Below are 27143 nucleotides of genomic sequence, written 5' to 3'. Positions count from 1 at the left end.
CGCACAAATCTCTTTGGCTCCCTCCCCAAATACACCGTTTTCCTCAAGCTTCTCTGACGACCGCTTCTTCCCTGCTGTGCATGCCTCTTATTTCCACGCCCACGGTCTCTTTTCGGTTTCGTCAACTTTATACGCCACCCCTGCTTTTTTTGTTTAATTTTTGGTATACGTATCTTCGTCTCGTGTCTGCCACAGATTGCCCTGTTGCGCGGAAGTCGAAGCGAAAAGCCAGGGGGCTGGGTGGTGAATCTGGCAGGGTTGCACCGCCATGGCAGCGCGCACAGATTCCCCGAGTTTCGGCCCCAACCCTAAATGCATATTTTATACAGAACGGCCGGCGTAACGAAAATCCTGTCTTCGGCTTCTAGTGCACGCGGCTGTTCAATCCGGCTCCGTCATGCGCGCAAGCTGCATTCGGCCAGCGCGCGTTGCTCTCTCTTTCGTCTCTCCTGCGGGAAGGCTGGTCTCGCGTAACTGCACAGGTACTTTTTTGCTTTTACACACACACACACACACACACACACACACACACACACACACACACACACACACACACACACACATATATATATATATATATATATATATATATATGTATGTATATATATATATATATATATATATATATATATATATATATATATATATATAAAATATATATATATATATATATATATATATATATATATATATATATATATATATATATATATATATATATATATATATACAATCCAGCCACACATCGAGATGGCGGATTCAAATATTATGATTATTACTACTATTTTCCTTTTCTTCAGCAGCCCATACGCGCGCAACTCTTCCGTCGTCGCAGCGTCATATAAACTCGGTGACACGGCATTGACTCCCACTTTATACCTATATATCGCGCGGCTTATATGCGCGAGTTTATGCACCCCGCTTGTTTTGTTTTTTTTAATATTATTATTATATCTCTGCAGGGGTCGCTCGGCTTCATCGTCCCGGGGCGGCCCGCAAAAGGCCGGTTTTCATCGGGGCGTGTGCCGCGCGCGGCGTGTCACATAACTCAGCCCCCAAATTTACAAACGACGACGCCGAGGGGAGCGAAAAGGCGGCAGCAGTGGTGATGGTGGTCTCTTTCCCCACCCCGATCCCGTAATAGTGCGTGGCACCAGACCGCACGCTGTGCGGACAGCCGCACGCTCGTCTTCTTTTTGAGGTCACCCTTGCGCCGCTGCCGCGGTGTTTCCCCGGCTACGCGCTCGCCGTCTTTCGCCTCGATAGGGACTCTGGGGGCACGCAGTGTTGTTTTGTTTTTACCTACTTAGAGGTGGAACTCCGAGAAAAGGCGGAAGAGAAGTTATAACGGTAACAAGCAACTCGGTGGAGATGTCTCACTTTTCTTTTTCTTTGTTTGTCTGAGTTTCGGCCTTTTTATCATAACGGCCTGGAAATGTCACGGATATCGATGTTCGAGGCCCTGCGTCCTGCATTCCCTCCCGCGGTACACATCAGCGCGCGGCCGCCGCCTTCCTTTTCCGACAGGAATGACTTACACAGTAATGACGCCGCGTATACGCACTCTAAGCAGTCGCGGCTGATCGACAGTTTGCCTCCTATTGGCAAGCGACAGCAACAGTGTTCTTAACCCAGGACTGCTGCGTCGTATAAGAGGGAAGCGTGCCATTACTAGACGTCTCGCGAGCTTTTGATTCACGGGGATGAAAAAAAAATATATTTGCAGCTAACACGCCTCACAGGCACATGTCTTGCTTGCTGCAGATATTGGTGGACACGTCTTCTTTCTGATATTGAATAGAATAAAAAAGGAAAAAAAAACAAAAAGTACAAGTGATAATCTTCGTGATGAAGTCACCAGCTTTGAGACTTGCAGCAGCGTACCGTAACTTTGTCCATACAATACCCATATTGAATTAAATATATTACACGCATGGAAGCGAAAATTGACATCTACCTGCTTGTAGCATCTGGTCGCGAGAAAATTCATCGGGATTCCTTAGAATGCAAATCTTCCCAGTTGACGAAAAAAAAATCAAGGTATGAGAATCGCAACTTGAGCGAGTTGGTACGTATTCATCTTGATTTTAATAGCGCACTGGAGAACGAGGGCTAGAAGAAAAGTAAAAGCACAACACGGGTGCTGTTAAAATTTTCTAGTCCGTTCTCCAGTGCACTGTTAAAATTAAGAAAAGTCAAGGTAGTTTCGCACTAGTGGTGGGAAGCCTGAAGGAAGTACGAAGCTGGGAGTCTTGGCTCGCTTCTCTATTCTTATATTTCTTTCGTGCTCTTTTACTCTTTCTCTTCATTATTTCTGCCTCTTTCTGTCTGTGTTTATTTCCTTTTCCGTATTTGCCTTTTTTTTTCTTTCTCGCTCTTTCTAACGTTATTTCGCTTTCTTTGTGTCCTTTCTCTCTCTCGCTATTCATCGCTGCCTCTCTCTTTCCGTTTCTCTCTCATCTCAATTTCTTTCACTGTCTCTTCTACTTCTCCCTTTCTTCGCTTTTTCTCTCTTGCTCTCTCTCTCTCTTTCTCAGTACTCCTCTCGCCCGACGGAGTTCTTCATGCCGGACAAATCGGTGCACGTGTACTGCGAGCGAAAATGCAGACGAAGAAGAGGAAGAAAAGAGTGCGTGCCGGTTCACGAGGATGAAAATTATCAGCGGAAAAGATACCTGGTAGCTCCACTTGAAAAATTAGGATTAGAAATAAATGTGGCAGTAACTTTATCGTTTGGCAGCACTAACTTTGGTTATAACCACAGGGACGTCTGCGCTGTATTTGACTACATAATTGAAACAAAGCGATTGCCATGTTAAAGTGCCTGTATATATACTTATAAACTGCCTATCTATCTATCTATCTATCTATCTATCTATCTATCTATCTATCTATCTATCTATCTATCTATCTATATATATATATATATATATATATATATATATATATATATATATATATATATATATATATATATATATATATATATATATATATATATATATATATCATTCGATTTAGACCCACCATTACCTCTGTCTCCTCAAATCGCATCTGATAGCCTGCATAGATCCCTGCTCAGATATACTCCGTTTTCGATTTTTGGCTTTTCTTTGTATATAATTTTTTTCAGTACAGAATTACTTTGTGTTTGAAAGCCTTTTACTTAAGATCCTGCCACGCGGTTCTTGGCCAATCTCCCTTTGTGGGTGTGCGCCAGAGTAACAAGCATCATCATCATCGTCATCATCATCATCATCATCATCATCATTTTTATGTTTACGTTGGTGTGCTCATTCTGCGGTTCTGCTTGTAATAGCAGTGAGATGACCAGAGGGCTTATATGGGAACAGGGAAAATGTGCGGTGTCCGTGAAACGACGTTTTAGCTGCGGAATGCTAGTGGTATGAAGTGCGAGCGTCTAGGCATAGGCATCCATACACCGTCGAGCACATGTAAAACTGCCGCCTATAGCTATTCTCGCGCACAACTCTGCTCTTGAGCACCAGCGCTCTTCTGGCTTTTTCCTCCGCCTTTTTCATGGATGCAGCTTTGCGCCAGAATTATTACGTTAAGCATGCTCCTGAGTCGTCGTGATTTGCTAAGCGGGACTCGCCGACGAAGAATCATTGATCTGTCGCGCTTGGCACTCTCTCCATAATGCTTGGATTATTTCGTGCTGAACAGGTAATGGTTATTGTTTTTTCGGGTTTCTTTCGGGTACAAGCATGTTCCTATAGTGTATTGGTTCGGCCTTGCGTTCAGATCCGGCTAAAATTGCAGCTAGGGTACGGTTTTCGTTCTGGTTTAGGTTAGGTTTGACACAAGGCATAAAACCCTTTACCCAATGTAATCGCAAATCATAATGCTCGCCCGCCATCAGAATGTACACGAGTCAGAAGGCGCTGTTCTCCTACTTATGCAGTGTCCACTGCACAATGCACGCAAGAAAAAAAAAAGATTGCTAAGATCAGAAGGGACAGGCTAATGGGGTGATTTGGTGAGGTTCCAGGGTAAAAATATGAAACAGCGCCTTTTTTAAACGCAAGACCAAGGAAAAATGAGACGTACACGGCACTGATGTAGATGGTTTGTAGATGTAGACGGTGATGTAGATGGTGATGTAGAGGTGAGAGCGCATGCCCATTGTAAAAGATGAATAACATGCCAAACCGTAAGGCACAACCTCGGGTGAGCTCTCTATAGTCCCTCCTGTTTAACAGGCCCACTTACTTCGATGATAACTCGAGGGAAGCACCTTGTGTGTCTCATCTCCTTCGCCTTGAGTTTAAAAAAGCGTTGTGTTATCTTTTTCCCGTCGGAAGGGAAGTAGGGACACCACTATCACATTCTAAACAAGCAACATTGCAACTTTGCGAGAAGGAACTCAAAGCCACAATGCATGTTTAAAACTTACGACGTCGTTCTCTCCACTAGCTCAGCTCATACAGGTCATTCGAAAGAAGCCTCCAGAAGTCATCAAGGTGAAGCCGTTGTCTGCCTCTTTTTTTTAAATCGAGTCAAACGGCAATATTTTTACAGGACATTTACAACGCGAAGGATATACAAAAGAGGGTTCTATGGTCAGAAGACCATACCAGGACCCTCTATATATATGTTTATTATATACAAGCTTCCAAATAAGCACAGAAGTTCCGGTCTGGAGATTTCGGCATAACATGCATGCATTCAATATATTTCATCAAGAGTACTATTTCAGCTGAATGTATTGCCAGCGTCATTTAGAGAAGGTGAGCCTGCTGGGATATAAGACACTCTTTAGCGATTGAAAATGAAGAATAATATACACATTCAAACAGTCTAAACCATATTTCCTTTTTTTTTTTCGGTAGACGTGTACACAAGTAAAGATGAGGACCTTTTTAGCGCTGTATTGAGTCATCCACGCCTTATGGTGTAGAAATTCATACTAAAAAATACAGAAAGTATATGAAAGATGGTCCATGTGTGCAGAGGTTTGTGATTTTTTCAATACTTTACGACGACAACTGGTCATGTAGGACAAGTCGGCGCCACAAATTCGCCACAACCTGTCCTTCACTTCATTTACCTTTAAGAAGACAGAAGAAAAATAAATGAGCGTATAAAGTTTTTACCGGCTTATTCAGGCCTTCCAAAATGTCTGTCAGTTTTACGGACGCTTAAAAAAATACAAACTGATTTCTATTTTGCGAACTTTCAAGTAACAGCGTGATTGCTTCTTTAGTTATCTCGATGTTGTATTTATTTCCATTCCTGCGGAGCCCTCAGGCTCGCCAAATATCCTCTATTTAATGACGAAAATAAAATTTACTCAGATTTTTTTTTGCAAAGTCAGCATTATGTGAATTTTTTTCCTTCTCCCATGTTTCTAATTCAATTGTAGAAAAGAAAACTCTTCCGCCTTCGACTGTCAGCGTCATCTGTCACGCAAGCTTCCGACGTGAACTGAAGTGGTTATTGTTAAGATTCTCAAGCTGTGTCCGTGGTCGCGTCTACTCCACTTATGGCTTGTACGAGACATCCGGGAGCCATGTGTCTCGAAGAATAAGGACAGAGATTACAGCAATTTTTGAAATGTCCTAATGACTCTCGGCCTTCCCAGACATCCCGCGCCCCAGCGGTATAGCGTGGTTGTCGCATCCACAGAGACGTAAAGCCTTCTTTATCATTCTCTTCTTGAAAGGCTTCTTTCCTCTAACCCCGAGTCTGTCACTGTCTCTATTCTTCTATCCTTTATTTTTTCTTCATTACCAGCGCCGAAGTCGTAAAACGCGCTTATACGAGCAGCGCTCTCTGTTAGGGAACACCGCGAACATGGCTCGCGCTTTTTCTCCAAGCGGCATATTAGCAGGTCGCAACACGCTAAGCACCTCCAGAAGCCAATGTACTCGTTAAGTTGCTGCGTAACGTAGAATGTTGAGAATGTACTTCGACAGTCAAGTTTTTTTTTTTCTTTTGTACGAGAAGCGGACGAAAGGTACGCGCGCTTGCAAAAGAAAGGTTAAACAGCGTTAGGGAGACCAGCGCAAGGTGCATAGTATATGCACAAACAGAGCAGAATTTAGGCAAATTAACGACAATTTCCCATACTTCCTCTTAGTTTAAAACTGTACGTATTAAAGAAAGAAAGAATGAAAGAAAGAAAGAAAAGAAAGAAAGAAAGAAAGAAAGAAAGAAAGAAAGAAAGAAAGAAAGAAAGAAAGAAAGAAAGAAAGAAAGAAAGAAAGAAAGAAAGAAATAGAAAATGTGAGGCGATACTTCCCAGGAATTTACAAGGCGCAAGATTTCAGTCGAATCTCTGTAAACCCTAAACAAGTAAATATACACTTTCACGTACATCGCGAAACGAGCCAGTTCTATTTCCACGAGAATACGTGTCCCATGAAGCAATAAAGGGGTTTCAAGTCACTCCTGGGGCTTGGTGAGAAAGCACATACTGCGGATAACAGACACTCGTATACAAACATTTCAGAAGCCAAAGCTTAAGCAGTCGTGCACGGCAAGGAAAGCAGCGCGAATTAGCCATTTTCTCGGGTGCCCTCTTTTCATACAGAGGCCTATGCTCTGTCTCTCTATTCTGAGCTGCAGTCACCTGCTGTGTGACTTGTAACAGCGTAGTATATCGTGCTATTGGCCAATAGCTGACATAAATGGAGAACGGAGTTCAGATCAGAGGCGATCCGTCACACGGGGTGCCACCAGTGCCGCGGCTCTGCGCTCCGTCCATCCAGCCTGGCTCTCCCCTTTTCAACCCCCATTTCGTATCAATAAAGTTTATTTTTTTTCTTCTCCAGTCTGCTAACATTACACAGTAAGTCACGCTTGCGCACAGGAATCACAACGGGAGAGAGCGGCCGCATATCTCCACGACCACTCAAGGTCACGAGGTGCACTAAAGTAAATTTTCTCGCAGAGCGAAGAATTGGAAGAAGCAAAAGAAAGAAGGATATGGCACCCTACCTGTCACTTTTTCCTAGTTCTCAGTTTGCGTCACAAGTTCTTCGGTTACTTCTTTGCCCCGTGTCATTCCTACCCTGTGCCCGTGTCGCAACGAGAGAAGATGGACAGAACTTAAAGCGCGCAACAAACCCTTGTAACACCCTTCGTTGTTATAGATATTCGACCAATTTTCGCGACAATCGAATCGTGTGGAAATGAACTCTGATATTGAAGCCATTCGATAATTACTTGGAAAAGTCGGTCATCATCCCTTTGCCTTTTTGCGACAAACTTAGTAGCTATGTATATAGATTTATATAAGGCGCCTATCAAAGCTATGGAGAAGTATACGTAGCAGCTTCGCGTTCTCGATTAGTTCACCCTATAACGCAGCCATTTGCCTCGTCCGTTTAGTTGGTTAGAGCGTCCGCCCCGGAAAGGCCTTGCTACCGGGTTCGAACCCTGGACCAGGGTGAATTCTTGTTAGACTGAAATTCGTATGGATCTCCTGGTAGATTTACGATCATAAAACGTGCACGCGGCAATCCTCGCTGTCACAGCAGGTAGTCCGTGAGTATAGAGGCATCCGCTGATGCCAACAAACGGAGATGACATTGGCCGAGAACGCAAAACGAGCATAGGTGTCACGACTGTGCGATGCATGATAGACATTTCCCGTACACTTTAATTTCAATAAGCTAAAAAATGCCACACGAAGACGATTTTCTTAACAATTTGATGGTAATTATTTTTGAAAGAACTAAAATACAATTATAATAATAATACTTCGATTACGTATTTGTTATAGTACCAAGCACTCGCAAAAACGGGACGAAACGGGTGCTGTACGACCGAATAACGTTTCCACGTTCGTACAACACCCGTTTCGTCCAGTGCTCGTTTGCCTTTATTTTTTACTATTTCCACTACTCCGGATTCTAAAGTAAGCTATTTAACAAAAGCTCGCCAGGTATTCATGTATACAGTTTGAAGCGAGTTTTAATTTGCGCAGTTGGGGAAAAGTTTAAGACTCGAAAGGTGTTCGTAAATGTCGAGCACGAGGAGAAGAAGGCAAAATAAACAGGGGTTGGCTGCATTCCGTTCCTCGAGCATGTTCAGTCAGCAAAAATGTACGCTTGCGAGGACATATTGCCCATGCCCGGGAGAGCCATACTACGAAATGAAACAATATACGCATTCATACGAGGACAGAGAACCTATTAAACGTTAAGGTTGAGAGGGTGATCGCGCCTTCCCGACAGACCGAAAAAGTTAATAATGCGTTCAGTATATACGCGCTTTTTTAAATGGCGTAACTGCGTAATTGAAAAATAAAACTAAGAATTAGAAGCGCGGGAGCCACATATAGTTTGCGGCGGCCAACGTTTCGAAGCTCGAGGGTTCCATGACAGCGAGCAGACAGTGTAGTTTCAGCGAAAAGCCAACTTATATACGGCTCGACGGCGGTGAAGAGTGTGGTTCTTTCGGGGGCAGTTTGGTTTTGCCTGAAGGGCGAGAAAGATGGTTCTCCGGAGGGCATAATTTTTAATTGTGCCCCAGCCTCGCTCTGTGCCGTAGCTGCGGGAAACCGCTGAAAGGCTCTTGAGTCCCAAGTGATTGTCGTTCTGCTGGGGAAGAAAAAGAGGGCTATAGGCAGTATGCCGAGAGCCAATTAAAGGTCACTGCTTCCGGCAGAAGATGGAAAGAAAAACGAAATGGGGCAGCGACCGGATTCGTAAGGTATTCATTAGCGAGAGTGCCCTCACGTATACACTCCTGCCAACCGTCGAGCACCGTCGTTTGTATACATTGCATAACGAGTATACGGCCGGAATCTCTGCTACTTATGCGCATCTGTTCTTGTGTGAGTGGAGAGACGGTGCATCGAGTGACTGAGCTGAGCAAGGACATGATCATTTGCTCGGCCGCATGTGGTCGAAATCAAGTTTAGTGGCAATTTAATTTCCTCATTTTTTTTCCCAATACAATTCCTTTCTCGGCCATCACACGAGCTTGCACACGCACAGGAAGTGTAGGCTCGTAAAGACGCGAAAAAAATATAAAAAGCAATGCAACAGAGTGAGCACCTGTATTGAGAACTGGCTGTGCGCCGGTAAGGCCACACCTCGCGAGCTGCTGCCCGTTTTATTATGTTTTATGAAGTGACCGCTGTCATTCCATTGTTTCGATGAATCAGTACGTTTTTATGCAGAACGACCATCGGAGACAAGCATGACATTTGCCGGATACGTAAGCTGCAAAAAAATAAAGAAGAACGTTGCCATATGTTCATGAACTTGAGGCAGTTAACCTGAATCTAGTACGAGAATATTATAGAAAACAATGCAGTGTACCTGTGTACCTATCAATATTATGTTGACAAGTTGCACCCCCCCATACACACACATACACACACAAAATCATGTTCACGTGCTGTGTGATTAAAAACTGTAGCACAACGTATATTCAACACGCACAAGTAGAGCTGACTCTCAACCACATCAAAATTTGCAGAGTTTAACAGGTGCATAAAGCATGGAATAGGATACAAACAGCCTTAATAAAGTATCGAAGCAATACTTGACCGCAGCCACTGGTGTATACCAGTGCGTATACGCATAAAGAGGGCAAGCCTTCCATAAAGAGGGCATCCCCCCTGGTATAAGGCTACCAGGCGTCACCCGAAATTTTACATGTGAATACATGGTCCGAGAGTTGGCGGGCGCTGGGGGACTCGGGCCCCTCCGTGCTACATCATATGGGGCAGAGCCCTGCTCCCCCCCCCCTAGTGCTAGCCCGGAGAGGAGTTTGGAGCACGCAAGCTAATGGACCTCCACACGATTCCGCTTCGCTAAAGCGTTAATTTAGTGTTGGTGCATGACGCTGGCAGCCGGGTCGGTAGCCATTGTCTGCTCAATCGCGTTCTCTGAACGCAGTAGGGTCTTTCCGTCCCAGCTGTTCAGGCGTTCTAGGGCCCACGGGGGAGGACACGCTGGGCATTGAGAAAGAATGTGAATAGCAGGAGCCATGTCAGGAGAATGAGGCTCAGGGCACATAGCAAAGGCAGGAAAAGGGGTTAATAGTGCGATATAATGACAGGAGAAGAAAGAGTGTGAGTCTGTAGCTGACGTCAGAGGGTGGCCTATCTGTTGCTGATGGACTTGTACGGTGGAAGATAAAGCTCACGCCTTGCCCTATAGGTGTGAGTTCGTTGTAGTGTGCGCGCGCTCCCGTGAATCCGGGATCGGAGGCTGCCAGTGCCCGGTTGAGAGAACATCGGGCGAAGGGGTTGGCAGCCTCGTTTCCAGGATTCCCGTAGTGCGTGAGTACCCAAATCAACCCCACATGACGGGGCGGTTTTGCAGCGGGTGAGTCCAGTACACGAAAAGTAGTGACGTGAACTCGGCCTCGCACGACATTTAGGATTGCAGTTTTGGAATCAGATCAAACATACTGTGCTTCAGTATTAACAATTGCTAAGGCAATGACAACTTCCTCTGAAGCTTTGGGAGAGGTGTCCGGAGGAACTATGTGTGTCCCTATTGGGAAGAGTGTGTGATCCACTATGGCAGCAATCGCTTGATCGCCGAAGCAGGCTGCATCTACTCAAACAGCGTCCACTGAGGAGCCGCGACATCGGTGTAGAGTTTATAGCGCGAGCTATGCATGGTGTTTATCCTGGTGGTTGGGGTGCATCTTACGGGTAAGTGTTGTAATGAGTAGTTCGCGGTGCAGGGGTCTTGGTATGGGGAGTAATGTCGGATCACTAGCAGGTATATCTGGATTTCGAAAGAATATGCAATCCGGTGTCGGTTCGCGTAAGGCGAAAGTTGCGTGGTCGCACGCGCTAATTCTTGTTTTCACCGCGGCGGTGCCTTGGCTTCACGCTACATTTGCTCGCGCAGCGGCGAGGGGGGTTGAGGGGGAGGCTGTAGTGCACCGCTGCCGTAGCACTTCGCGCCCTGCTCCTCGGCTGAAGCCGAAATGCCCCGTTTCCCTTTTTGCCCTATTCTGGGGAGACTCCTCTCCGAACTCCAGGAACGCGCGTGGCTTTCTTGGAGGGCTCGTTCTTTCGACTTGGGGAGCCGTGACGGACACATCTCGATCGAGTCGGCAGCCATTTTACCCGCCATCACCTCCTGCACACCACCCAGTTCTTTATGGGTGACCCACTGCCCCTGGGCTGGAGTCTAAAGCCACGAGGGGTCAGTCAGAACATTATCGCTCTTTCCCTCGGGTATTGCACATTTTGGTGCTTTTTTCACGTTGACGGGCGGTAGTAATCCATAGTTTTGTCTGTATTATACTTTTGTTGTGTGTTGGTGGCGCTTGTCGCTATAATAAAGAGTGGCCGGCAAAAAACTCGTATCTGATACCACTGGCCTGAAACCCGCCGTGATCGCAACTCACTGCGAACCACAGGTTAGGGCTCTAGCCCTAACTAATAGGGCTGCTACGTAGTGTTAGTAGTGAGTGAAGAACGCTTCGCTGGTGCGTGGTGCGATAAGGCGACATAGGTCGCCCTCCTTTATGCCCCAGTGGTGTCCTGAGACCCGGCGGATGAGGTGAGAGATCACCCCCACAACCTGTTTGAGTTTACGGCTTGTGTTAGTGTTCCTCCCACTCCATTAGATTTGCATGCCCAATATCCGGAGGGTGTTCACCTCTGGTACCGATCAACCAACCAGTCCGATGATGATAGAGGAGGAAGGGCAGTTTCAGCTTTTGGGATGGATGCAGAGCAGTCCAGACTTTTCTGGAGAACATGATTTAATATGTGGGGTTTAACGCCCCAAAACCACCATGTGATTATGAGAGACGCCGTAGTGGAGGGCTCCGGAAATTTCGACCACCTGGGGTTCTTTAACGTGCACCCAAATCTGAGCACACGGGCCTACAACATTTCCGCCTCCATCGGAAATGCAGCCGCCGCAGCCGGGATTCGAACCCGCGACCTGCGGGTCAGCAGCCGAGTACCTTAGCCACTAGACCACCACGGCGGGGCATTTTTTCTGGAGAACAGGTAAGTACACTAAGTGCATAGTTTTTCGTTAGGATTGTGGTGGTTTGAATGGTATCCTGCCTCTTTCCATTACTACCATGGGTAGACGTGTGATGTCTGCGTTTATGGCGTGTTTTAGGTGCACGAGGCACAGTTTCCAATAGTCCGGTAGGGGGATGACAGTGACATTAAATAAGGAAGGTGAGAGGACAGACTCTTGAGGGGTGCCGACACTGTTTAGAGTGTATGTAGGGCAAGTTAGCGAGCCGTACTGATGTTCGGCGGTGCATGCTGTGAGAGAGGTCCCAATGTAACTGTACGTACGTGTACCCACATTCAGTGGAGAGATAGCTCTTAAGATGGCATGATGCTCAACGCGATTGAACATCCTGTATTGCAGCTATTTCACAGGGGTCTCTTTGCGCCCACTCTTTTTTCAGACTTTTAAAATTCGGATCGTAGGGTAGTGCCAAGTTGGGAACCAGGTGCCGTGGCCGCATTCAGAACGAAGTCACGGGATGACGAAAATTCCGGTATTTGCACGGCTATTGTGCAAAATAAGTACGGATCGACAGCGTACGCGCATGCATCAAGGACATGAAAGTTTGAAATGCGGATCATTTATTAATCGCACGAGGCTGCGGATCCCGGCGTCCACACCCTCACTGCGCATACTCGCGTCTCGTGCCGCATGCTCACGTCTCGTGCCAACTGTCGCTGCCCTCCCCCACTCTCGCCTCGAAAGGGCAACGCAGGCAGCGTCTACTAGTAAATAACGGACTGCTCGCGCTGCATAACCGTTCACTGGCCGCACCGTAAATGTATATGCACTGGATCGCGCGTTCGGAATCCAGTAGAGGGCGTCTTTACATGGCTTTCGCTTGGTTTGACGCTTTGCTTGACTCGAGCAGATGTGATAGAAGCAACAGTACCTTCAATCAGTAGTGAGGCACAACCCAACATGAGCGCCCCACTACTCGTTAAAAGCAACGGTCATCCTTCATTCAACAAATAAGAATAAAAAGACAGAATAACGATTAAGCATTCCTACGCAACATTCACGCGATACACCCGCCACTCTGGGACGCATTTACTCGAGTTCCCCCCTGAGAAAATCAAGGCGGCTTTTTTCTGTAACAGATATTTATTTATTGTCCTAATATGCTATATATATATATATATATATATATATATTATATATATATATATATACATTTGTACAGCGGAGACTTATTTCAACAGTCTGGCAACATTACAGTGTCGCACTACAAGCCACGTGGCTTCCCGAAGCGTTTAATGGGATCCCATGCATTTCTATGAGCGGCGTTCAATGTTCCTGGTGTCACAAACGGGCGCTCAAAAAAGAGCGCGCACCTCCGATTGTTCACGGGGTCGACAAGACCAGGCGCCGTTCGGACGCAACAAAAGCATGAGCAACGAAGGAACAAGCATGGAAAGACGCCGCATGCACGCACGCCTTCTCTACCTCTCAAGGCACCGCCGCCATGCCGACCAACCTCTTCGGACCTATAACATCCAGCGAACTCCAGAAATACCTGGAAGGGGCGCGGTGCTGCAGATTTGTGACACGTAACAAGAGAGTTCCCACCCTTTCCACAACCTTGGCTGTGCGCCGCGCCGAAGAAACGCCGAGAAATTTCTCGAACCCGACGACTAGTGCATATAAACCATGCATTCACGGAGGGAGTTGCACCAGGAGATGAAGAGGTTTCCCACCTTCGGGTGAAGGCTTTGTCTTGCAAGCACAAGAAAAGTGTGTGTTTACCACTCATGGGCGAAGAAGTGTTCTGAAGTCGCAGCGCGTGAGTGGCCGACGTGTTACCGGCGATGAAGTTTTGTTATTGGAGTGGGGACATTTTACCACGCGAGAGTTTCCTGGAAGAGAAACCTCGGACGCAGCGGGACGACAACCGGCGCTCGACTATGAGTGAGTGCTTCCTTGCAGAGAAACATTCAAGCTTTGTTCCAAGAACTTTGGACTGAATACGTTTGACGAACATTTTAGTCTATAAGTGTCTTGGTTAGTTAACGCATGAGATTGCATTGTAGCACGTTTGTTTGTGACCGTTGTTTTGATTATATATGTTGTTATGTTGTGTAGCTCGTTGTTTGAGTATGTTGGAATTGGTGACATATTGCATTGGATTATTGCCGAATGTGCATGTTTGTGCGTTCTTGGTTCTGACTTATCTGAGAATATAATTTTGTTTTTGTTATCGTCTCTCGGCTCTCTCTCGTTTTTTTGGAATACAGCCAGCGTCCGGTGGCGCACTAAAATGGACCCATTCTAAATTGTCCGCGATTTCGTGGTGCCTTTCGGGGAGCCGACAGTTCCGCCCTTGGAATCAGCCCGGCGATTGCCTCCATAATTGCGTGATCATGCAGTGACAACTGCCAATCCACACGCTTTATGGTGTGATACTGCAATTATACCAAAATGTGTCAGTGGGTCTCTGCTACACATAACCGGGAGTCGTTTTTGACATCTAGCTTTTTCCAAGAGATATGATTTTCCTCTCCCATTTCCCATTGAGTTATGGCCGGCCACCATTACTGCCACCGAGACATGGCGCCACGTCCAGATGTCCCCAATTCTTGCGAATGTACAAACCGATGCGCGTACATGCATAAAGCTTAATTGAACGCCCTTCTTTCGCCTAAAATATGCCTGGCTACTATATGATGGCGACATCGGCTTAACTGTGAACTTCGTAAACACGATTGCCACGTTGACTATCGGTACCGTGATAGAAGGACACCAAAATAATACCAACTTGCGTTTAAACTCCAGAATATTTAGTTGCGAGAGACGCCGCATAAGTAGGCATTCGTTTTATCATCCAAACTTGTTAAATTTGCGCAACTAACAGTATTAGTTATTGTAGCAAGCCGGGTATTTATTGTCAGGTTAACATCCATGTCATTCCGCACTGAATTTCTATCTCTCTCCGGTAGTAGTAGTAGTAGTAGTAGTAGTAGTAGTAGTAGTAGTAGTAGTAGTAGTAGTAGTAGTAGTAGGCAGCAGCAGTGGTAATTGGTATAGTATTAATAGCGTGAGCATCATTGAAATTTAGTTCTATCGTGATTCGGGTGCCGAAACAACCAATTGAGCCTATAGGAACCGGAGTCCAGCGGCTGAACACCGTAGCCACATCGTAAAATTGAAAAATTCAGCGAATGGTTGATCTTAATGTTATGCGCCAGTCAGCTGAACACCAACGAAGCATAGGCTATATATAACAATGACTTTCCAGAGTATATTGAAAAGCCAGTAGTTTCAGCACCGTGTCGTACTGCCGATTAGCGAATTCATTCCAGGTGAATCACAAGTGCATTCACCCTCAGAAGCAGCCCACCGTAGAGCCCACCCCTCTTATATTTTTTATTATATTTCTTTCTCTCGGTCACTTCTATATGCCCAGTGGCCTGCGGATAACACAAAGCGTTTAAGAATAGCATATCGCGTTCGTGTATGGTCTGTGCAATTTTGCGTTGTGATTTGCGTAAAACTTTTGCAAACTATACGACTCGCATATAGGCCTTATTAATTTACCCGACCCAGCGAATCATTAATCTCGGAACCATCGGCACGGAAAAAGAAGCGCTAAGAAAAAAGGAAGAAAAGAAAGCAATTCAGTGGATATTTAGAGGGACTGAAAAAATACTGGGAATTAGTGCGTGTTCGTCAAATAACGCCTTCGGCTAACCGACGCCTTTTCTTCCCGCGGCTAACGCAAAACCTCATGAGTACCGGTTGAATACACGATGCAACCAGTCTTAAAGTAAAAGAAGAAGAGTTTCCGGCTCGGCGATTATTCTGATCGCGTTAAAGTCGATGCGAGGCTCCATATATAGATCGCTCGTCTAGCCAAGGTTCTTGAGAAGCATGACGAGTCGTACAGCTATAGCAAGAAATACAACGAGGCGATAGGAGATAAGCTGGTAAAATTAACTACATTTCGTACTGTGAGGTTAGCTCGAGCAGCTCAAGCCACCTTTGAGGCTCAACAGTCTCAGCCGCTTTGAGACGGCTAATTTGCTTTTGCTACAATATTGTTCACTGTACGCCTTTTCATATGAATTCATAATATTTATCCTTAATACGGCGATCAACACTGTGATGCGGTACCACCTGCCCTCGAGCGACTAAATCCCATTAGATTAACAGAACCGCAAGGAAAAGTAATAATGATGGAAGGAAGGACGAAAGTGCAATTGGCGAACAAGAAACACTCAGTTATTACCTTAATGAACGGCGTCTGTTCCCAGCCTCTTCGGCAATGTACCTGATGTTGCCGAATGCACTCTGTCCCATGTGCACACACACACACAAACACATATTCTGGGCATCTTTTCCTGTAGGAGCGGCAGGAGAGTGATTTTTTTTGTCAGTATCATCAGCTCCATACGTATAAGTTTGCCTAAGTTGGTTACAATTCGCTAAGAAGCCGATGTCACTGCTGAACCAGCCTTGCAAGACGAGTTAATGGGGTGGCAGTAAATCTGGCGACCCTTATAAGGAGAAAAACTCCGCAAGAAGGAAAATGCTCGGGGATATTTTGTTCGCACGTAAGTATGATGACCACAGTTGCAAATCGTCTTATACCTAAGGCGACGCACGAGAGGCCATTAGAGGAAAGTAAGAAAAGATTAAGTTGACGGGCTGTAAGTAAATGACACACCCATAACTTCATAGCTTCGAAGCTGTACTGCAGCGATATTCAATAATCGTTCTTAGCTGCACTTTTACTTATCTTTTTTTCTACAATATCTACTGAACGCACGTTTCACATTCAGCCTTCAGTTAAACGTATTTAAAGATTGTTCGGCAAAAAATGACGAGAACAAGAACAAAAACGTCCGAAAGTGACTTCAATTGAAGAGACAAAAAGACAACATAAATGTTTTTATTTGACAATGTAGAATGGCGGAACGATAAGCGGTACAAGAGTCGCCATTCCAATAAATTTGATTCAGCCACCGAAATGCATCGGATATTAAGAAATGAAGCACGCACCAGACATCGAGGATGTCTTCTTCATCTCTCTCTATCAAGTCGGGAGATATCAGTAACATGTGCCGTAATGACGAGGGCCAGAACATTGTTAACTGCAGTCGAATGACGTAACCGGGCAAGAGCTTCTACAGCTTGGCCGATACCCCTCGCTATTCGTGAATCCTGCCACGTGCCCCTTATGTAATTATATTTAAAACAGACGAACAATTATTAGCCTCCGCTTTGTGCCCCCTTCCACTCAAACTTCATTATTGCCTCTGCGTGTCCAGAAATGTTCAATTTTTGTACTTAACGTGCAGTCGTCTCTCTCTACATCTCTATAGTTTTTGTGCGGTCAAGAAATTCTACGCCTAAAACAGCTTCGTACAGACAGTTGTTAACCAAGCGCGCGATTGCTGAAGTACAAGGTTGCCTTCTCATTTATTCCTCCTTTCTTTTTTACCCCACCTCCATTCTCTCTCTGTCTTTCACTTTCTTAGAATGGCGCACCTATAGGCGCTTTTGAGGGAAATCTTCAAGAACTGAGCAAGAAGGAAGCACTTTATGACAAATACTCTTTTCTATACCTGCACAATAAATAATATGTATGCGTCTCTCGCAAGCACCTGTGGTTGGCCCAGTAGTCCGTTACTTCCAGCGAATACTCGTATAGACTGGGGCGTTACGAACAACAGTGCTTAAGTGGAGGTATAATGTGCTGGTAGAATATAAAGGTCACTAAATGATTAGGGGCATGATAATAATTAAAATAGCGAATAACAAATCGAATAGTGCATATTCGATGTATACAGAACAGTCTTCAAATAATCAATACCGGCAAGAAAACTCCGAAGTAACGATATGTTAAAACGGCGAAGGGTGATTTTTTTCTTGTTTTATAGATAATAACTACGATGCATGGCATTCACGGAACTGGCAGGCGAAGGAGTGTTTCTGTTCCGTGCTAAGCAATCTTAGCATGGAACTATTTTCGTAGTTTTATGGTGATGGTGATAATTTCAAAAGCATCCCTTGAGATAATATTCATTGTTATGTGGGAGAATTTATTTTGTCCTGCATTTACAATGAAAACGGCCACTTGCATGTTGTTTCCCGTAATTATATCATTGTGCTTCTGTTCCAGCGCTGGGCTTCATTGTGTAAGGTTTTCACTACGTTGCAGCTGAATTTATCACTCAGTTTCTGCTTTCATCTCGAAATAATTGAAGGTAGAGACACCAGATGCCCACTTCAGAAGTGCAATTTTTGTACCCATTCGCACGAATAAGAGATGTCAATATTGTGCTCGTGTAAACCGTTCTTGCTGCTACAGTATTCAAGGGTTATGTTTACCCAATTTCGACGCTAAAAACTATATTGAGATAACTAGTTTAACTGTTTTACTACACATTATGTTGTGTAAGTAAATTCGGCTCAACGTTGTTTAATTTTTATGCTGAGTTTATTTAAAAGGTGTTGACAAAGTACCAGATTGAACTCTGTATTTCCACTGTTTGATTTCAACCTACCATTACAAAATATCTCGAAAACTCAGGTAACTGCTGTATACGAGCATATGTCAGTGTACATAGTTGGGGTAGTTTGATCTGTTGAAAATAAACGTAATATTACTTTAATAATAATACCTGGGGTTTAACGAGCAAAACCCGCGATATTATCATGAAGCGCGGCGTAGTGGAGGGCTCCATAATTTTCGACCATCGGGAGTTTTTTTTTGTTTTTAACGCACATAACATCGCACAGTACGCGGCCCTATTTCACCTCCATCGTAATGCGACCACCACCGCCTGTATCGAACCCGCAACCTTCTGGCCAGCAACTGAACACCGTATCCAATGTACCACCTAGGCGGGCCGTGTCCTCTGATTGACATTCGAACACCGATCGATTACGACGCCAGCCTTAAACACCAAGAACTGACTCGCTGACACGAACAGAAACGAGACGCGAGGAGCGCGCGGCCCTTGCCTGAGCAGGAATAATGACCACTCTCTATGCGTTGCTTCCCATTTGCGGTGCTAATACAACAACTACGGTTGCAGCCAAGCGCCACGCCTTGTGGTCACACATCCGCGTTCGCCGCACGCAGATCGGCGAAAAGCCAGGGGGCTCCGACAGCGGGATGGGTCAAGTGGGACTGACGTGATTGACCGTGGCACTAAAAGCGAATCTTCCTGCGGCGAAATGAACCTTTTCACGGGCAGCACCCGGTGCAAGGGCGAGGGAAGCACTCAATTGGAAGGACACTGGAAACGAAGCGCCCACGATGTGCTCCACCGAAGCGAATCTCGAGCAGCTATAGCTTACAAATGGGCTGCAGGAACGGCCTCTATACTCTTCTTTGCGGCATTACATGCAGTGCGCTTCTTCGCTTGCTTCCATCACCGGCAGGTGGTCGGGCAGTGCGTGGGTCCGCGTAAGAAGTCGACCGTACGCCACTCACGTGGCCGTCAAACGTGAACAAATCATAATAATAAAAAGGAGGCAAGTTTTGTTTTAGCGGATGCTCCAAATCACTCGTTCAATAAAGGATGACTCCACGAAAACTCGAACTAACGTGCCATTGTAATATTTCCCTGCCCCGCTTATACGGTAACATCGTGCTACAATTCCACCGAACACAGTGTCGTCAAGAGTGCCACGTCACGCTCTGAATTTATTGCACCCCTGCACATATATACATTTTGCCGATTAATAATCCAGCGCAAAATACGGCGGAATAAACGGGAGCATCAGTTTAGCACCGCTGGGCTTCGAGGTTAATGGAGCAAAAATGTGAAACTGGCACCTTCATAAAAACATCGCCGTCGCGTAGAAAGACGGAATCAAGCTCATATCGCAGCAACTGAATTTATTGAGCTTCAGCTTCTGAATACCCGAGTACAATTATAGCGCAATGATGCTTGCATGCACTTTTCTGCGCAGTTAAATCACCCGAAGCATAAGAGTAGGGCATATATAAGTCCGATTATGTCTCTACGCTAACAAATGAAGGTCATGAAGACATATAAAACATATGTCGTCGGTATACGTTAAGTCTAAAGGTCATTCATTCCACGTGTAACCACAGATTATTTTGAACCGTGCAAGAAGCGGTTGTGCATGGTTGGGTGAGCCAAACTTAGAAACGTGGCTAGTCTCTATCGCACAAAGTGAACGATGCCGTCCCTCGCGTGGAGCTAATTACAAGCTGAAATCAATTACGGACAGTGGTTATATAAGAGCAAACGCGTGGACAGGCAATGGGCTTCCTTATTCATAATTCATTATTTTAAGATGTTATAAACACGCGCTCAGTTAAATTTCTTGAAAATATAAATGTCATATCAAGCCAATTGTATTGAGCTCACAAAAAAAAATAAACCAAACGGGTCTCTATAGCTGAGAAGGGTAAAATATTAAACATATAAGTTAAAAGTTTTACAGTGGTGTTGTTTCTGGAACATAAAAACGGCATTTCATTCTGTTAATGATAAATTATTGTACCTAAATTCCCATACTATGGCCCAAGAGGCACCTCCCTAGACATGATTAAGGGCTACCTAACGTCAAAACTGCCATGCACTAGGTGTGAACGGTATTTCATCTAAGCACATGGATATGCGCCTTTGCGTTCCACAGGGCTAGCCTTGTGGCCGCTGCAGTTTACGCTGCATATTAACGATATTGGCACACTCCTTGCACTCTCTCAATGCTAATGTATGCAGATGACACAATCATTTTCTTTTTGGGTCTGATCTAAATTGTGTAGCGAGCGCAGCAAATGAACATGTGGCTGTCTGGACTATAAAAATAGCTGACAACAAATAAAAATAGAACTTAACGTACAAAAGACATAGTTGAAATTATTAAGAGCGAAAAGTAAGATGATACGCAGAGAATCTATCATCAGTTTTCCAAAAGTGGCCCCTCGCATGGGACTCCAATACAATTTTTAGGTGTAATTTTTAGCAAAAGGCAAACTTGGACCGATCACTGTTAATTCTATGCGCGTATGTTCTAAAGCCTCCGGTTGGATTTGTATAACGTGAAAAATGAGAAATTTGTTGCCATGATGCTTTAAGAAACAAAATTATTATGTTCTTGTGCAATCATACCTGCATTATTGTCGATTGGTCTGAGGAAGCCCAACGAAAGCGAACTTGCAATCACTATTTGTTGTACGAAAAAGGTCATTATAGAGTCGTCAGTAATATTGAACACCGAGACAGCACAAAATAAAACTGGAACAAACTGTTCATACTAACTGTACATAATTTGAAAGAGACTCTGCAGTTTACTCTTGCAACGCATATCTCCAACGTAACAATGAAGTTTGCCTTTTTACTCACCTTACAAGACTCAAAAATTGCGACCTTATACGTTTCAAAATTTTAACTATAAGAATAGCAGGATCAGAATAAAATATGGTTCACAAGTGCTGCACTACCGGATTACGACACTCCTGAACGAAAATTGTGTAGAGGAAATAATAACAAACCACAAATCCAGAAAAATAGTAATACGGGAAATAAGTGAACTATTTCTTTCACAATTGCTATCGAACCTAATGGCAATGTCACCCAAGAATACGTCTCTGTTGCATTAAGTCCAGTGTAGACTGATTTTTATTTGTTTATAATGATGTGCGTGAACAATGATACGTTAGCAACGCAATGTTTTCCCACATTTTTTTTCCTTTGTATAAGTATTCAACATTGCACGCGCACGTTTACTCTTCTCTCTGTTTCCTTATAAAAGTTTTCAATCTGCACCATCGCTTCCGTTTATGTTGCCACTGCTTGTGTGCAAACTGTTGTCTCATGCGGAAGGACGTTAATGCCTTTTGTCCTGTCTTGCCTAAGTGCAATTTCCTAAACTTTGTACACTTTGCGTAAAAATCAGTGTAGTTTAACAGTTATGGCTTATTATTGATACCCATGTGAGGATGAAGTGTTGCGGGCAAAGCCACATTGTAAAAACACCTCACTGATGAAAATAGAGCTTTTAACCATTATTTCGGCAGACTATTTATTTATACTTTTTAGCGCCCTTTCAAATGTCCATCTCGCTGCCGGAACTTAAACCCGCAAATGTGTGATGGCAATAAGTCACGGACCCATTTTAATTTCCGCCACTCGTCCGTGGACCCTCTCCTCTTTAATGTTGGCCACAGCACGCGTGAGCAATCTCGTCGTTATAGCCGAACCGCGGTGTCCTGAAAACCGGAGTCGCAGTCGTTGGTTTGGTGGCTCGACTCATTAGCAACCGAGTCACTGTGGCGCAGCCGAATCTATACTCGCGAGGCGTAAGTAATGAGCGCTGGCTGGCAGTGGCATCTGGCCAAGGGCATCTCGAGTGGCCGTCCGGCGCGGTGCCCCAATTCCGAGTCCCCGTATTTACCACCTGCGGCACGGTGAACGCGTGACAGGCGACCTCCGAAAAAGCGACGCCCAGCGCCGAGAGACGCCGGTCTTCAGCTCCGGTTGGCCGTTTGTCTACCGGTGCGTGCGCGGAAGCCATTGGCTGGCAGATGAAGTAGCTTCGTTGTTTGCTGATAGACGCAGTATCACTTACTGGGCTCGCTGCTCAGCGTAATGTCCTGATATCCTGCGGCCGGCGTTACATATGAAGGTGAACGGGGGGGGGGGGGCGGTTGGGCTCTTTACTCTCGGCTGTTAGGGTAAGGAAGAGAAGCACACTGGCATCGACAAACAGAAAAATAATAGGTAACATGCTTAAGGAAAATAAAAGATCGAACCACGAAGCAGCCGCCAGGTACTCCCTGTCAGTCCCGACGTGGGAGACGCCCGCTACGCGCTATAAGCGCGTCCTGCAGGACTGAAATAAAGTTTTTTTCATTCCATTCCAACCTCGAATGATTTGAACTAATTAATTAGAAAAATATTTTAAGGGACCCGTTTGGTCTGACCGAAGCAATAGAGCATTCACATTATAACACAGCAGCAAGCAAACACAAAGAGCAAACGGTCAGGCGCATGCTATAAGGGATATTACAAGCGGAACTTTGCCGTCGCCGTGATGTTTCATATGAATTTCTTAAGGTCTTATTACACCCTGCCTACAGTAGGCTGTGCAATGAAACGAAGACATCTAAGTCAGTGCGCACTGAAGGATTAGTGAAGGGACAGAAGTAGAAACGAGTGTGCTGGGGCGGAGAAAAAAAACATGAGCACGCGCAGGCAGCTCGGGGATGCACTGATTTGAGATGTGTGCGTCGTAAGAGTGGGGCGGGGACAAGCATGCGGAAGTCGAGTAAAGCAATGCGTACCACTTCTAAAAATTCAGCTTGACCCCGCACAGCAGCGGCGTCATGTGGTTAAAGCGTCCGTCTCCTATACGACAAACGTACTGGCTTCGGTTCCCACTGCCACCCGGCACCCACTGGTATTTATTTTGGGAAAGGAAGTGCACCGACCTTGCACTCGGTGCTGTGGATGCTGAATTTTCGAGAAAGTGGCATCAGCTTTTCTCTTCTTTGCCCCCTCCCCCCTATACTGAACGACTTTGTGCCATGCTCCATCACGGGATGCAAATATACGCGGATATCTTTAAACTATTACTACTCACGTTTGACCGAAAGCAGCGGGGCCATTGCACCGCGCATCCACGTGCGTAAAAAGTGGCAGTCGGTGGCTGCCGCCGACTGCCAGCGGAAAGGCTCAGCGAACACATGTGGTTGGTCATTTCATGTGCGCTGTCTCCGAGCACTTGAGCTGTACACCAACGCTGCGCGTTTTCTGACTTCGGTTTACGCTATTCATCACGACCATGCAGATGACGCCGCCCAAGCGATGATGGTATTGTCTGCTTGGCTAGACCATTGTCGAAAACAGACGAAAGTTCAAGGTTTCATACAATAGCACATAAACTAAAAGGAATTGACCGACGTTGCAAATCTACAGCTCCATCGTCCACGAGGAATATCGAGAGGCGAAGAGAGACACCTCCGTGCCGTCTGTGGGTTGGCGTGGCCGTCACGTACGCCAACTCCTCTCGGATCGTAATGGCAAACAATCTAACACTGACGAGTTGCAGCAGTAAGGAGGCAATCCCCTATATTCTTTTTTCATTTTCACCAATTCAGTGCACCGGAAAGTAAGCTTCAGACATGTTATACAGGCTTGACGGTCATACTTCGTCAAAAAAAAATAATAAAGCCGGGACACTGACCAACACTGTCCTTAGCTCAGAAGGCGTTTAACGCATTGCTGCACTTCTCAATAACTACACAAGTAGAAATGTCTGTTTCTACGTTTCAGACTTTTAGAGGTGGCGTTTCCTACTTACTTTCCCACTTTATCCACTTTTCCCAACACAGGACAACCAATTGGTCTAAGAAGTGGCTAGCTTGCTGTAATTCTAACTATAGTATCTACTTTTTCAGAGAAGAGAGCGCGAATTTACTAGAAGGCCGAGAGGCCGGCCTGAACTTGTGCGCTCTGGCCTGCTACTCAACACAGGGGAAAAGGCAGGAAAAGAGGGATAAAGATTATGATGGGGACAGGAAGAGGAGATGTGTATCTACAACCACGTAACACAGTGGTCTTCTTAAAGTCTCGTGTCAAGTTCAAATATTCTAGACAAAATCTATAAATGACCTCGTGGCATCAGTTGATAATCTTTTTCCAGAGAAGGTAACAAATCAAACGTATGAATGAATGGTGGCTCTTCGCCTCGTGCGCGGATGATTTAGCGAACTTCTTTGGAGAAAACGCAATACACTCTGATCAGGGAGGGTACCAGGAACACGAGGCATTGACGTGAGGCGAGCGTGTTACATAGCTGTATCAGCTGCGTGACACTCCAGACAATAACACTAGCTTGTGATACCTCACGCGCTTATACAGAAGGCAAAGGCTCAGTGAGCTGGCAGCAGAACAGAGTCGAAAGCTTCCAATGAAAGTCCACGCAAAGCATGCAGCGAAGTATGAAAGGTTCGTCGGACTCGCTCAAAGAGGAATTAATGTTATTCGTTACGAACACCGTACGTGGGAGCTGTCCCGGTGTAACTGCTCCCTCCGCTTACGAAAGCTGCGTAACCCAACAAAATGCTGATTCTTAATATATATCTAAACTAGCTGCTTCCACGGCAATGTATAGAGCCTCGTCGATTCGCGAGACCATTCGTGAAGGAGGCTCAGCAAAAGATAACAGAAATATATCTCAGATTCCATTATTCACCTTCCTTGAACTCGAGAAGTGAGCCGCGTAAGAATTAAATAAATAAAAATAAAGTAGAGAGACAGACTGCAATTCCAAAGTGTCCATTTGTTGACGCCAACGATTTGCTATACCGCATATAATTCCGCCAGTTCTTGCCGCGAGACCGAATGTAAAAAAGCCAAGCCGGCGCCGTTTCCCGCAAGCGCTCACTCGCTGCCGTCCGCTGGAGGCGTTCGTGTTCCGACGAAGCCCTTGTTCCTTCGCGTTGCCCGCTGAGCACGAAGCGCGCCCTTTCTTAGCGACTTACCCACGCAGAAGATTCCCATCTCTGTTGTTCTTCGTCGATCGCTCGCTTCCCATAAAAACGCCAGAGCGCGGGCGTCTTTGTTTTCGGCGACGTCTCCTTCGCGAGCAGCGCGCACTCGTCGTTTCCAGAAGCGCACTCGAGAAAAGAGGGCCCGCTTTCCATGCGGCTGACTCGTTCGCTGACATGGTTCGATGCTTGGAGGCTCGTACTTCGTTGCAGCCTCTTCAAGGACGCCTTTGTGCGCGGTGAACGCAGTCCACGGAGCAAAAGGTCGGCGATGCTGCCTATCTATATGTTACGTGCACGTAAGTAAATGCGCGCTTCGCTCACACACCGGGCATGCGACGGTGGCCAACTTAGCTCCCCTTGTTTGCAGCCATGGGGGTTAGTACATAAGGTTGCTCTCTCGACCAGCTTCGAAACCTTGTTTTCCATGCGGCGCTGAATCAGCGGCTGACTTACTTTTGGCCGCGAAGAAACTTACTTTCTACAGCCCTACCCTGTCACTCGCAGAGGCCAACTGCTAGCCGCCTATTTCGCGACCCTCTTCGTCTTTATAGTTCTGGCCTGCACTGAGCAGCGCCTGCGTACATTTGGGTGTGCGTGCGGACGAGCGGGCGCAAACATTCTTCCTTTTTTTTTCTTACAGCTCAACTGTTATGGTCGAAGTTCCCCGTGTGTCGAAAGCATAAAACTATTATCCTCATTAACTAGTATGCACTCTCTCCATCCTTTCTCTGGTCACCTTCCTGTTCTTGCTTTCCTGCTTTGCACCGACTTGCCCGCCATGAGATGCAGAAACACTGATGGGCGAGAGAAGGAGAATGATGGACTCAGATGAAGAATCATGACCATGTTGTCACAAAAACAAACGAGCCCGCGGGGCTAAGCAAATTTATATATAACTCAACTACATGTATACAGACGGGAGAATATGGACTACCCCGTATACGATGTACACACGAATGTACCTTAATTTCTCAATCTGACGTCGGCAATAAGGATTCGACTATCAGTGCTATAGCGTATTGGACGCCGCTGAAAGATTGAAAGTATACGTAGAAAATCGCAAAGCATCTCTTATTTTTTTATATTGGCACTGAATGAAGCCGGTATTGGCGTTCTAACTCCAAAGAGCTAGCAACATCCAAAACCTACCAACATTTAGGTAGCATACGCTAATGGACCATCATCAATAACAGTTCAACATTATCCAATGTTAGCAATAACTTAGTCAACATCAGACAATCAGGCATGAAAGGGGGAGGGGGGATGCACAGCGAGATGATGTCGCATATCATTACTATGCACCAGAACTACACGTATTGTTTTTATTTATTTATTTTTATTTTTATTTAAGTATACTGCAGACCTTCTCGGTCCAAGCAGGAGTGGTACATAGGATATACAAACAATGATGTCACGTACAGAAAGGCACCGACACAATCCAAGAAAAGAAAAAAAAACTATTGAATTCCAAGTAGCCAAAACAACAGTGTCATAATGCAACGTTCAGAATCATGCTAAAAGGACAAACCAGTCAAAGAAAAGAAACTGCTCACAATAAATCCCTATTCGTACATTTGCGTCTGTTGTTCAAAACTTATAGTTTTAATCTTTTCAATAAAGGATTCTAAGGTGTCACAGTTCACAGCTATTAATGGAAGTTGATTCCAATATGCAATTGA

General features: G+C 45.4%; 1 protein-coding gene across 1 annotated transcript in view; it reads right to left on the bottom strand.

The window, feature by feature from the left end:
- The window catches only part of LOC119162237 (lysosomal alpha-mannosidase), a 497787-nt gene that overhangs the window by 246514 nt on the left and 224130 nt on the right, over positions 1–27143 (bottom strand). The window lies entirely within an intron of this gene.

This window comes from Rhipicephalus microplus, chromosome X, assembly GCF_043290135.1.
Source record: "Rhipicephalus microplus isolate Deutch F79 chromosome X, USDA_Rmic, whole genome shotgun sequence".
Taxonomy (NCBI): Eukaryota; Metazoa; Arthropoda; class Arachnida; order Ixodida; family Ixodidae; genus Rhipicephalus; species Rhipicephalus microplus.
The sequence above is the reverse complement of the archived record's forward strand: the minus strand, read 5'-3'. Positions and strand labels throughout refer to the sequence as shown.